The sequence below is a fragment of the Mycetomoellerius zeteki genome, unplaced genomic scaffold, assembly GCF_001594055.1.
Source record: "Mycetomoellerius zeteki isolate Tzet28-1 unplaced genomic scaffold, Tzet1.0 scaffold667, whole genome shotgun sequence".
NCBI classification, from domain to species: domain Eukaryota; kingdom Metazoa; phylum Arthropoda; class Insecta; order Hymenoptera; family Formicidae; genus Mycetomoellerius; species Mycetomoellerius zeteki.
In genome coordinates, this window is record NW_017257683.1 from 44221 (window position 1) to 58029 (window position 13809).

The following is a 13809-nucleotide window of genomic DNA, read 5'->3' on the forward strand; positions in this document are numbered from 1 at the left end:
CCGCTAAGTGAAGCGAGATGGCGAGCTGCAGCGTGGGAGTGAGACGGAGATAACAATAGTCGACAGCGTGGCGACGAGTGGGGTTGCGGAAGAAGGGAGTGCGACGTGCGGGGAAGCCCCGCCGGGCGCCATACTGCCGTCGTCCGTTCGTTCCGTACAGTACGCGCCCAGCGGTTAAGGCGGTTTTGTCGCGGTGTCGCTGTCGCCGCCGTTGTCGTCGTGCGGTCGTCGTTTCTTGCGTTTCTCGTTCGGTAGTGTATATCGCGCGTATATAATACATTTCTTATCTCCCTTTCACTCGTCGCGCGCGCCGACGCGTCGTCGTGCGCTCCGGAGCGTCGCCCGTCTCGCCCGGCATTTTTTTTTTCCCCTGTCCGGTTTCTACGGTGCGTTTCCGTACGGAGGATATACACGGAGGCGTGCGGAGGAGTCGCCGCCGGTGTCGCAAGCTCTTTCTTTAAACGGTAAGGACTCGCCGTACCCACCATCGTCGCCGTCGTCATCGTCGTCCCTGGCGGAACACCTGCGCACCGATACGAGGTGAGTGCGAGTACACCTGACGGCGACACACCGGTCGACCGTGCGAGCGAGTCGGAGAGGTGAGCGGAGTACGGCGGAGGTGCGTTAAGGTTAGGTGAAAGAGCCGGTTGCGCTCGCGGATCGGATTCCGCGACAGCAACAGTAGCGGCGAATCGCACGCGAGACCAGCGCGCGATTTTGTTGAGCGCGTCGTCGTAATGTACGCCCCTGGCGTCGCGTTGTGTCTCTTCCCGATGCGTCGCTCTTACTTTCGTTTCCGCCGACGCGCTACGAATTCTCTGTGTGGACGTGAAACGGGGAGGGACTCGGCAGATCCGCTCCCGCCGCAACAAAGAGAATTCCCAACGATCCCAACGACGCTTAGCGATTCGCTTAGCCGGAAGGTCTAGAGATCTACGATAGATAGGAGCGAGTAGAACGCTTAACGTTCTCAGGTAAATGAGCAAGAACTGCGAATCGAATCTAACATTCTTAGGTAAATACGCAAGAACTACGAATCGAATTGCCGTGAACTGACCGTCTCGGTGAGGCTTGTTACTCAATCCTCGTTATCTCGTGATTATCTGGCGATTATCGCAGTACTCGAAATCGGACTCCACTTTCGATTGTTGGTATCCGACCAAAACAACGTCAATCTCTGATCACGAGGTTCGATTGTGTTCGATTATTCAATCACGAATCACTCGTCCCTTCGTATTTGCTATTGTAATAAAAATACAGCGTGTTATCTTCAGATATGGGGAATAATGGTAGATGAAAATGTAACTGTAGATCGTTCTCCGAACAGCAGGGCTCTTTTAGGGTGCAGATGTTCCCCGCGTTTCGCCGAGGCTAATTTCGTCGACGGTGAATCTCGCGCGATCGAATGCGTGGGAAGACGGAGGGATCGGGGATGAGGAGAGGACAGCAGGGAGGGATTTCGCGGAACGGAGGACAGAAAGTGAGAGCTAGGTCGGAGAAGCGAATCGGGAGCGTTGGGTCGCTCAGGGCGAATCACGATGCTGCGGCAAGACGAAATGTTCTCCTCGTGCAAGGTGGAGCGGATCGAGGGAACTTCTTGCGTCGGAAGTTAACACACAAGTTTTGCCATCGGGACTCCTTTTTTTTTCCTTCTCTTCGAGGAGAAATTAAAAGCTGCAAGGGGGAAAAAGGCCGTTACACTTGACGCTGTTAACGAGTTTCTTCCTTACCGAATTAATTCGAGCCGGCTGATTTAATTCGAACTCCCTGGTGTATTGCTCGCGAATATACTTTTTAAAAGAAAAAAAAAGAGAGAGAGAGAGAGAGAGAGAAACATTATTTTTTATACGCCCTGGGATATTCTCTCCTCAAGTTCTAAATACATATATTTACATAGTATTGTCAAAATTAGAATGCTCGAAAATGAGTACAACAAAAATTGGCATTGAAAGGTTCATAAAATGTAAAAAGAAAAAATTTTTTCCTTTCTTTTTGCAATACTATGTAAATTTTTTTTCTATTTTTTTCTTTTTACATTTTGAAATTTCGACCTTTCAATGCCAATAGTTATAATAATGATAATGAAGTAATAACAAAATAGAGTGAGACACATAAATCTGAATATAAATAATATTAATGAGTGTATATTTACCTATTAAAAGTAAGGAATTTAAATACATAAGCAATCTAATTAGAAAGAGAGAGAGAGAGAGGGGGGGGAAGAGGGAGGAGGAAGATGATAAGATTACATGGGAAGCGTTAATATTTATTTTTGCGTGTATTACGCAAAAATGAATATGAAAATTAAGGCATTAACAGTGACCATCACTAGCTTCGGCGAACGTCCGTTAGTATTAATAACTGTTTAATTATTAAAACTTGGTGGCATCATATCTCCATTAGGGAAATATATGCGTGCATGCGCAGGATATCTCCCGCAATTTACAGCCGAATTATCCGCGATAAAAATGTCGACGTAGATTATTTATCGTGGCTTTCCACAAATTCCTAACGAAACCCACAAATTAACATTCCGTTGAAGTGAGTTTGCCCGAGATTGCTTTCGAAGAGGCGAGCGAGAGGATCTCGTTGCTATTCACCGGAACATCCCATCAAAAGGCATTTCTGAAGTTCGTAGAGGCCGTCTTACGTTTATACCTCATCGATGATGCATAGCTGCAGAACGTTCCCCGGCGTTTAGGGCAGGCGACACACGAGAGTCGGTCGCCCGTCTTACATTACGACCGTTTCCTCTCGCGCCCACTGCATAAATTTCGAGTTCTGGCTGCATTATGCATGCCGCGCGATGCACGAAATATTACCATAAGCGGTGGTGCACGCTGCCGTCGCCGACGCGCCTACAAAGACGAATCGTTTTTCCGCGCCGTTTTGCCACGTCGACGTTGCATGGAGCGAACGCATAAATTTTTTATCGCAGTCAAAAATTATGTCGACTCCGCCGACCAGAGGTTGCGCGTCCCAAGCGCGCTGGCGTCTGACCAGCGATTCTACGTCGTAGAATTCGTAGACAAAGTTATCGTAGAAGCATCGTTGCAACCGTCGATAGCACAGATATATAGTTCTCTCTGCTGTCCGAAAGTTTAAACACGCTTTACGACATTTCGCTCTCCGGACTTCGCCGCTCGGTGAGGAGATACCTGCGTGTATTTACGGTCCTCGAAGGTCCTTTGGGGATCCCCCGTATCTTCAGATTCGAAAAAAAAGGATGAAAAGTCGCGAGAAAGGACCGAGCCTAGAAATTTCTAGGAAGTCAATTGTGATGAAAAAAGAAGAAAGATGACCAGCTCGACCTGCTGATGTGAATGTGCTCCTCACGTTCCTTTTTCCGCACTGACCTGAACGATGAATCGAACTCTTTGTTTGGTCGAAGAAAGAAATCCGTTCGTTCGGTATCGAACTTTTTTCACGTGCGCCAATAGCGAGATCCGCGTGTCCTGCGATGTGACGAAGAACCTTCGTTGTATGTATATATATATATATATATATTTCCAAATCCATTATTCCTCCGTTTTCCCATGATCTCCCGATAACCGATTTTTATCGTCCGGTAAAACTTTCGCGGACATTCCTGTCGATCAAAGTGTCGAATCCGCGAAACCAACCGCGGATTCTGCTCCTGACACGTGCGATCGCAGATTCGCTTAAAATTGTGGAAGAATTATCGTAATATTATTTAAGGTTGTCATAAAACTAGAAATCAGAGAAATGGAAAACAGTCAGGAAAATCAGGGAAAAGTCGGAGAATTTTGTAAAATTTGCTGGAAAATTTACATTCTTGGCTTTAAAGAAATTTAATATATGTGCATCACACCTACGTAATTTTAGAATACTATCAACTTAACAATTAATTAACAAGCAGTATTAGCAACATCAATGGCTACGTTTACACCGTGCGCTTAGTCCGCGACCTATACGATAGGTGTCTTTGTTTAATATACAGAACAAACAAGGATATCTATCGTATAGGCCGCGGCCTAAATGCAATGACTAAGCGTTGGTTTCGTTGTAACTGCTGACAATTTTAAATGAGAAGTTATGGAATTTCAGGATGGGGATTTGTGACAGTCCTGTTACTCATATAGGAGCACATGATATCCAAAGATTATTGTTTTATTAATCTATAGAATTAACGTTGAGAAATTACCAATCAATTGTTTGCACGATTTATGTGCACGGACCGAAATAGTATCGTGTAATTTGATAATCTCGTACCCGCATGAAACGTCATCATTGATGTAGCTCTTTTACAGTACTATCAACCGATTCGCTCTAATGCCAGAGCCCTCTGCTACATTTTTCCTACGCGCCATTCACAATGAACGCTATCCCTGATCTGCTCCTTCGCTTAAATTCCGCGATAAGATAAAAGCCTTCTTTCTATCTTTTTCTCTCTCTATCTCTCTATTTATTACATCAAGCATGATTGTTCCTTCAAGCTTTAATCATATTGACTTATCGATTATCTCGTCAGCGAATCCTTTCGAAATAGCGTTTCTTGGCGCCGCATACATCGATAGGGAAATCTCGTTGAGACCGTTCAGTTTGCTCGAGGAAAATATCCCGAGGGGCACTTACGGAAATTTAACCGCTCGGCGAATTAATCGCTCCGTTCTGTGTCTTCGCGCGAGTCCGCCTCGTTAATTTCGATTTAACCGGGACGATTTTTCGCCTTCCGCGGAAAGGCCCTCCGGGCAATATTCTTATCTCTCGCACAATTAACATTAATGAAAAGCCAGCTCTCTCACGCTCGTTCATTAAGACTCATTAGAGGCATACTGACCTCACCCGTTCCTCCATGAGTTACATAGCGCGGATCCTCTTCATGCACGCTCCTTTTGATACGCACCATAATATATCATGTCAGATTGGAGGTCCGATCTATGGAAAGACATATATTCGAACATATATTCGTAGTGACGTGCTGCGAAGAATACCCACTACACGATGAGTTGAATGAGTTTGTAACAATCTTGTTCTGAATAGCACACGAGAAAAAAAATTTAGCTTTCACCAAAACTTTAGCTTAGACATTAACCAAATATTTTGTTTATACATGTAACAAAAATTTAAAATTGTTTCTGCGAAATACATTTTGTAACAAAAATACATATTTGTTTGAACTAAACAGTTTAGTTCGCATAAAATTACAGTTTTGTTTTATACGTTTTAAGCAAATATTTTCGTTCGATTATATTTTAACTGAATTTTTGTTGTTACTACAAACTTTTGGTTCATAGAACAAAACAGTTTTCCTAATGATATTAAAAAAAATTTGCTCGTTTATGATTATAATATTTTACCTAATTACATATACTTTCCTCGGATTAATACGAGGATGGACCAATTAATTAAAAACTCCGTTGCAGTATGTGTATAAAATATCACAACCTAGTTAGTGTATCTTGCGTAATGCAAACGTTGCGGAATATACGTTGCGGAATACACGAGCTAAGTAACTTCTTAAAAATGGCCCGTTTAATTCCGCGAAAAATTACTGCCTCTGTTCCGAAAACTTTCGTCGCGTAGCGCACCGTTCTTTCCTCAGCCTGCAGCAACTTTCGAAGAGGTGACAGGCTAATGGCATTTCAGCGGCGTTTACCGTTAACGGTGTCCTCTTGATAATGCCGGGCATCCTAGCGTTTTACTCGCGTATGGAAATTTATCGCAGGTTTCAGGATACGAGCGGTGCATCGAGAAATTACCTTCTTCGAGAGCCTCCAATATTGGCTATTAGTGATTGATGTATTTTTTTATACGAGTGTCCGTATAGCGTTGCACGCAGTATTCACCGGAGAATTTCAACCCGCTTATTTTTTTGCCTCCCCCTCCTATTCCTACGTAATAATCGAAATTATTACTGTATTAATGGAGCGCGGATGCTTCGCATAAGCGGCGAATGTATTTCCGTCCGCGCGTAACTTCCGCACCGATGCTTATCGCCAATACCTTTCCGCCCGGGCGGAACGAACCGCCGCGAATATTTTCCCCGTGCCGCGATAAAATAACGTTATGTGTTTTTTTTTCGTCTCCTCTTTCCGCTCTCCGGAACAACTTCGCGACCGCCGAGGGCGAGGAGCGCGGGGGGTTGTAGAACATATTTTTCGCACGGTGCAGCGCCCGCATCCTGGTCACGATTAATTAACCCGACCGGCGGTCGAGCGTGTCCCATTTACGGGCTTAAATGGAAAATGGAACGCGACGGAGGCGGATATTCGTCCCGCGCTGTCGGGCGCGACAACTTGGCGGAAGAAGAATGGGTATCCGACAAATGAAAGCCTCACGGAGTGGAGAAGCCGCGGACGCGCGAGTCATTGAAAGTTAGAAGCCCTAAAATTCAGATCGCTCCATTGTCGAACTAACTGTTACTTCGATCCCTGCTTTTCTCGATGCAAAGACAAGATTCCATACTGGGAAAAGAGTCTGATTGCACTAATTGGAATTCTGAAAAACATAGTGTACTGTGCTATTCGTATCTAAATAGTATATCAAATGTCAACAAAAATGAGAAAAAGGGAGCGTGAAGACGATCAATCTCCCTCTCTTTCTGAGATATTGTGATTGGTTGAATAGAAGGATGGAGACAAGCCGTCTTTACGTTCCTATCCCTTCCATTTTTGTCGATCAATTTTACACATGAATGGCGCAGTCCATGTTGTATGTCTTTGGGAATTCTGTACGGAAAGAATGGTTTTGTTGAAATATCTAAAATTTAAGCTGGATACAAATCTGAAAATAATTTTGTTGGACTATCAAAATAAGACGCTCAAACTGGTTGCTAGAATATCAAAACTTTATGCATCATTACTCATTGTTAGCTTGAGGTACCTACAAAATTATTTTCAGATCCGTCTAATTACGTATTTCAATAAAAAAATCTTGCTACGTTGTGAAAATGAACAAGTCAGAATTTTCTGAATGAATCTATTATAATTCCAAGAGATAACCGGAATTCTGATTGATATTATCAATATCTTCTGGTTTGCCTATTTTCAACTAGAAATTTTTTGCAGCGGAATATTGAAATTGGAACTTATTTGCACGCGATCGTCAAATTCTACCAGCGTGATTTTCATTGCAATTTTCATTTTCTTTGTCTCTTTTCGAAATATCGATTTCCATTTGAGTGCTGCCGCGAATATTGATTTATATAAATAAAATATCCTTCTATAAAATGGGATAATAAATATAACGTATACTTCATAACCAATTTATTGTATACATAACATTAAAATATGTATAATACCATGCGGATTAATTAATTAATTTATTAGAAGGACATTTTGTTCACTTATGTGTATTTTGCAAATAACATAATTTCAGTGATTGCGTTAATTTATCGTTTTATTAAATTAGTATTTGAAATATGAAAATGGTTGTTAATTACAACAACCGCCGTGTTTATCTCTTGATGAGTGCGCAGCGGTTCGTTGTTTGCGTATCAAATTTACCCGATTCTCCTAGCAAACTCCTCAGAGATGTACTTGGAGTGCAAGTGATTATCGTGGTCTCATTACGATAACGTATATTTATCGTGTTAAAGAACGCGTACAAAGTTTCCGGGCGCACGATAAAACACGACGGGCTTTTGTGATATTACGTGAGATAAAGGTTTGAATAGTCCCACCGGAGATACACCCAAGCTGGTGATATTATCCCAAGCAGTGCGTTACGATATTTTCAGATGTGGAATAGAGTCACGACACTGTGGGAAAAGAAAGAAAAGCAAATGAGCAAAATTAATGAATACGAAGGGACACAGTAATTTGTTGCAGAACTCATTCTCGTGTGTCATCTCGTGTTCAGTATCTAGAGATCGACAAGGGTTTCGAAGGAAGTCGCACCCACCCTTCTTCATTCCGACTTCCGCTCGTACAAAGGCGACCTTGTTTTTCTTCGCGCTATTCGAACGAACGTACACGTATCTCACTCGCGTTCAACATTCTGATAGACAGCGTCGAATATTCGCTAATTCGATCGCGAATCTTATGGATGTATTTTCTCCGCGGTATTTGTCGATAGCATTCCCTCAGCGTAAAATTACGAGTCGACAACGGATAACATTTCATTCCGGAAGCGAATAAAATGTTATCCACGATCCTTGGATGCTCCGTAAATTAAAATTGGAAAAATCTCTTCGGCGTCTCGAAACGAAGTTTTTTTAAACGAGGACGCGATGGACGGCAACTCGTTATCGGACATGATAAAGTTGAAAGGTACATAACAAGGGTGGGTATTATTACGTGATGCCTTAATGAGGCTAGATAACTAGTAACCCCGTTTACTTGTACTTATTTACTTATTATAATTCAGTCACTATTTTATATAAAAAGAAATAAAAGCCGGACAGGAACGATATTTCGGTGGATGATTCTGCCGAGTAAAAAAATACACGTAGTATTAAGGACGACGAAAAAAAAGAAAGAGAACGCGAATATATCTCGTCGGACTGAGCGTCGTCTTATTTCCTCTTTGCCCCTTTCGAAAATCCGTCACGTCGAACGTGAGACCGCCGCCTGTATTTTACGTTACCTCCTAAATCACGCGAATGAGCCGCGATAAATGTCGAATGCATAGCACACGATTGCGCGCGTTGTACGTTATATATGAGAAAGAGCGATGCAAAGTGCGTCCATAAATGAGCAATTGTTTGCGCACACCAAGAAACGGTCTGAATTTCGACGGATGGGAAATTCTTCAACGGAATCGTTCTCGATCCGCCAGATTACCGGGATTATTACAGATCCCGCTGGAGCTTGTCATTTCTCCCGGGCAAACCAGAGAGAACTGGACGAGCTCCAGGAATTTCAATGAACTCCGCTGGACTGATTGTCCTCGATTTTAAATTAGAGCGACTATCAAGAGCAAAGTATAGAAGTAATTTCTATCTTTGCTCGAGTATTTTTCATTTCGGGTCGTTCTTGATCGGATTTACGTTGAACGCAATCGCTATAATTTGTCCCTGAAAAAACAAAGACTCGCGACACGTAGTGAGGCAGGTGTGGTACACATCAGAGTCAATTATCGCGACGCTTAGAAATCTATTTCTCTTCCCTCCGTACCGGCAATACGCGAGCTGCGGTAGTAATAATTCTCGCGCGAAGATCGATAAATATATCTCGCGCGCGTGTGCTTCTTCTCAGTCGTAAATCTTTCTGCAAGCAAAATATTGGCATTGCTTGTTAAGGCTCTATCAAGCTGTAATCCTACCGGATGCGCGGATGTTCATATGATCAATGAATTTAGATAATTAAGCACACGGCATTAATATGCAAGATTTCTCATCATGTTTGCCGCGCTAATCAATTGATCGTACGATAGACGGGAAATTAAATTTGATTTGTATTATAAAATAATATTTAAGCATTGAGATCCGATTTTGATTGAATATAGGATTTCTTTTTATTTAATTAGATTTATTCCCATTGGTTTAAATTCGTAATTGCTTTTTTTTGTATAGTTAAATATCGATAATTAATGGGGTCAACTTTAAGCAGAATTCTTGCTGATAACTTATTCTCGTAAGATTTATAAGAATTTATGACTGCAGGAGTTGTAATTCTATGCGTATTATAAAATGTGCGATCATTTTTCAAATACGATTTCTCATAAATCTTACAGCTCTAACAAGAAGCTGTCTGTAAAGATACTGTATAAAGTTTCATACTCTAATAAGCATTCCAATTAAAGTTCGTACACCGAGAGAAAAATGTATATTAAATTCTAATAAATAATTGTTTGAATAATACTAATATAAAATTTATTTACGCGGAAAACAAATATTTACTAAATAAAAAATAATAGTTGAATCAAACAAAATTAATGGTTCTTGTATCAAATAAATACATGTTTACATTTAGTAAATATCCAGTTAGCTATTCAAACAAATATTAAAATTTAGTACATCATTTTTCTCTCAGTGCAGTACAAATCTTATGAGAAGTTACGAGTTTTATAATTTTGTTTATTTGTTAATTGATCTATATATTTATCGTATTTTGTTTTATTTGTCAATGTTTAAGAGAAAAATAATGTTTTATTTAATATTAAAAAAAAATTGGTGTATCTCGCACCGGAAATTGATTGTTAATAAATTTTCAATAGATCTGGGACGCCAGTGATAACTGACAATCGCGAATCGTTTCTAAAAAAATGCTTTTTGATACAGTGGCACGGTAAAGCGAACGTATATTGATTCGCACCAAAATGGGAGGCAATGTAATATTGTGCGCACCGAATGCAGTGAATGGACTTCTCGGTTCACGAAGTTATGAATGAGCTTAGAAGTTGAATGCGTGCGAATGTATGTTAAAGCGTCGGTAGTTTCTCTACGACGTTTATATGCATCTCTACGTGGCGCAGGTTTATTAACATAATTCTAACTCATTCCGGTAGATTGATGATCGCTCCCCAGAGGCACGTATATTTTATGAGTACGAACTTTAAGCATGAACGGAAATCTTATCGCGAGTGATAATAGGATAAGCATGTAAAGGAAGGTAAACTCGCGATAAGTGAGTCACGATTACCAACAAATTCTTTAAATGAGCACGTAACTGTTACGAAATGTAGAAAAAAATCTTTTTTTGAAATTTAATGCTTTAAATTAAGAAACGCCATAACGGTCAGAACGTTAAGATGTTGAACTATTGTAAATTCATTTAAATGAATTAATTTCAGAAATTATAATTGCGTGCCGATATGGTTGTCGGACTTTCAATGCAATCAAATCTGAAAATATTAATAATCCCCCCAAATTTCCCAACTTAAAAACTGTAATAAACTTATTGCGAAAAATAATGCCTCGGCCGGGAGTCGAACCCGGATCTCTTGCATTCTGTCGTCCTAAGCCTTTAGACCACCTTAGCATTATTCTTCGCAATAATCGATTTTTTTTAAATATTTCATACGTTGCGATAAAATTTTCATATAGGAGATTCATATTATACATTCGTAAACTTTCGCGATCGGAATTCTCGGGAAGCGTTGCGAATTCGAACTTTGCACGCACAACTCGTGTCTCATACGAGATACACGGTAATGTTTGCCCATGTTTGCATTCTGTCTCGGCGACGTGGGTGAAATTGGGGGTATCGACATTTCGACGCAGCCAGTTCACGTTAATGAAGAAATTCCTGAGGCGCTGTCGCTCAATCTCTTTGACAGTAACTGACAGCGCGGCTGATATACATTCCGCTGCCGATGAAGGTGGAAATTGCCTTCTCTTTATCATCATTTCTCGCGAAGTTATCTTCACGTGTAGGTTGATGAGAAAGGCGAAAGGTAAATTGGGCTCGATAATGTATCAAACGTTAATTACGTTAATTACGATAATGTCGAGTTGACGATCTTCAAAATATTAATTTTGTTTTACATTTTTTTTTCTATTCTATTTGACGGACATCGATAATCGTCCTAACCAAGTCTATTGGTTTTCCCCACTTTCCTCTACGTTCATTTTATGTAAGCGTTTACGTTTTACGCTTGTCCACCAACGCCTCACGCCGATATTTCACCCACGCGCGTTTTACCTACGCTCGTGCACGAGTACAAAGAAATCGTTAATAGGGTATGCATTGAATCGGGCTGAAATTTTTCCGGCGCTTTTACGTCGATTGCTTGTATGGACGCACGCGAAATGCCATGGCGGAACAAAGGTTCCATGTTTCGGAATCACCGGTCGATGGGGTTGCACGTCGAAAATACGGAACGACTGGTTCAACTCCGGGTGGAAGCCGATTCAACGCTCGGTAGGTTTGTTAGTGCGTAAACTTGCCTCTCGGTTCACCGCTAGTGATTAAATATCGTCAGTTAAAACGATTCGACTTGATGCCTCGCGCATTTATTGAATTTCTGCAACGTTACGCCCCCCGACTGGTGATATCGATTCATGTATCGAGTTAAATCAATTTGAAATGTTATGAAAGTTCATAACGTTAAAGTTCTCATAAATCCGTTCAAAAATAGTATTTCACGAGATTTGATATTTAATTCAAAAGTAGATTTACACCTCAAACTCGGAGAAGCGTGTAATGAATTTTTAAAACCGCTCAATATTCATTTCAAAATAAAATCACTGTCAGATCCAAATTTATTCTCTGGATACCATCCTGATAAATAAGCTGTGCACGTCGATTTTTCCACGGTCAAGCTAGGGCAATGGCTTCTGTAACGTGATTCCTGCATCGTGCAACCTATAGTTTACGCCCGCCATCACGCTTCTCAATTTCATATCGTGGAAGCAACGGTAGAGAGAAAGAGAGGTAACGAGTCGGCTCGAGGAAAATGTGACTGCACTCTAATGTTTTTCTTTTCGTTATACCGCTCGCAATTTCTCATTGTCAAAGTTTATAAATTTCACGAGGCTTCTCATCGCAGTGACGTTTTGCTCTGCGAAATGTTCGGAGCTTTCAAAATAGTTTTTTGAAACCTTTCCTGTTTTAGGAGCAAGATCTACTTTTCTAAAAGCGACATAACAGTATCATTCATTACGAATGGACGGAAATAAATAATAATATCTCGACGTTTCTAAAGTATCTCGAATAGCAAAGTAGATTCGATATCGGAATTCTCTCGCCTTTTAGATAATTCAGAGTACAATGATACGCTGCTCAACAGGGAACGTAGAGCATCTGCAGCGACAGTGGTACCGTTCGATCGGTTCCGCGGCTTTCGTGAAAATTTCACCGGCTTCCTTCGTCCCGTGGATTCCCCCGAGCGACTCGCATCAAATATGGTACTGTTTCTGAAACATGCACGACGATCGTCCCACTTTTACCTCTCCCCGCGTTTCTCCTCGCACGCGTACATGCGTTCACAACCGTTCTTATCTCGCGATCTCTCTTCTCCGTACCATTTACAACTGGTCAGTCTTGCAGACGAGGTCTCAGGTATTTTACGGATACCTGCATTTCGGCACCAGAAAGTTCGACTCCATAAAAAACTCGAGCGAAACGAGAGAGTATCGTTACGGGACATTACGAGCAACGAAAAGTTTACTCAAAATACTTACAGTAATGGGCGATGACGTCAACGATGTTGTCACACGCACTTTCGCATGCGCGGGAATGGGGTCACAAGATCATCGCGAGACTCGGGGAACGATCGGCGACAGCGTTCGCCGTCAATTTTGGCATAGCTTGACGATGTACGACATCAGGGACGAGAGGGAACGGTCGGCCATCGCATCTTGGGCGCTTCAATGCTTTTAGCGATGCGCTATACAGCAACGTGCGCGTCATTTCGCACAAGCCCGGGAGCGAATTTATTTTCGGGGGTTGATGCAAACCGGCTGCGCTCACGTCGTTTCTCTTTGGCTGTAACCGTGGCGGGACAGCGACGTTGCATACATGAGGTCATCGCCTATGGCGATAAAAACAACCGCAGCTATGCATCTGAGGAAGGTAAGCAGCCGGAGAGACGGAGGAGACGGACGCGCGAGCATAGGATGAGCAAAGGATGAATCACGATGGGCGATGGCGTATGCGAGAACCATCGTGCCGAAGAAATTTCCCCGTAGGCTGCGATCGTGACGGAATTATCGAAATATCTTGTTAATGGCTGAAAGAAATCGAAATTGGAGAAGGAGAGATCGGGTAAATTAAAATTAATAACCAAACAGTAGGGAGACACTCATCCTCGGTTTCACATAGAACATAGTTTCAACATCTTCCAACTATTGTCAATACATCTACGATAATGATCTACGAATTTGCTGAAGATGGTTTGAAAAAAACCGAATCGTCCAAATAAGCTGGTATCGACAATCACTGTACAATTTTAATATACAGT

The 13809-nt window shown here is 41.7% G+C and overlaps 1 protein-coding gene across 4 annotated transcripts in view; it reads left to right on the forward strand.

The window, feature by feature from the left end:
• Positions 1-13809, forward strand: part of LOC108728932 (dystroglycan) — a 71888-nt gene that overhangs the window by 33677 nt on the left and 24402 nt on the right. For 2 of the 4 annotated variants that reach the window (XM_018457759.1, XM_018457763.1), the window contains exon 1: positions 169-540. The exons of 1 other annotated variant lie outside the window; for it this stretch is intronic. The gene's annotated coding sequence lies outside the window, so the exon portion shown is untranslated. Of the gene's footprint in view, positions 1-168; positions 541-7290; positions 7304-13809 lie in introns of those variants that run through there. One more of the 4 variants, XM_018457761.1, reaches the window with a different exon arrangement.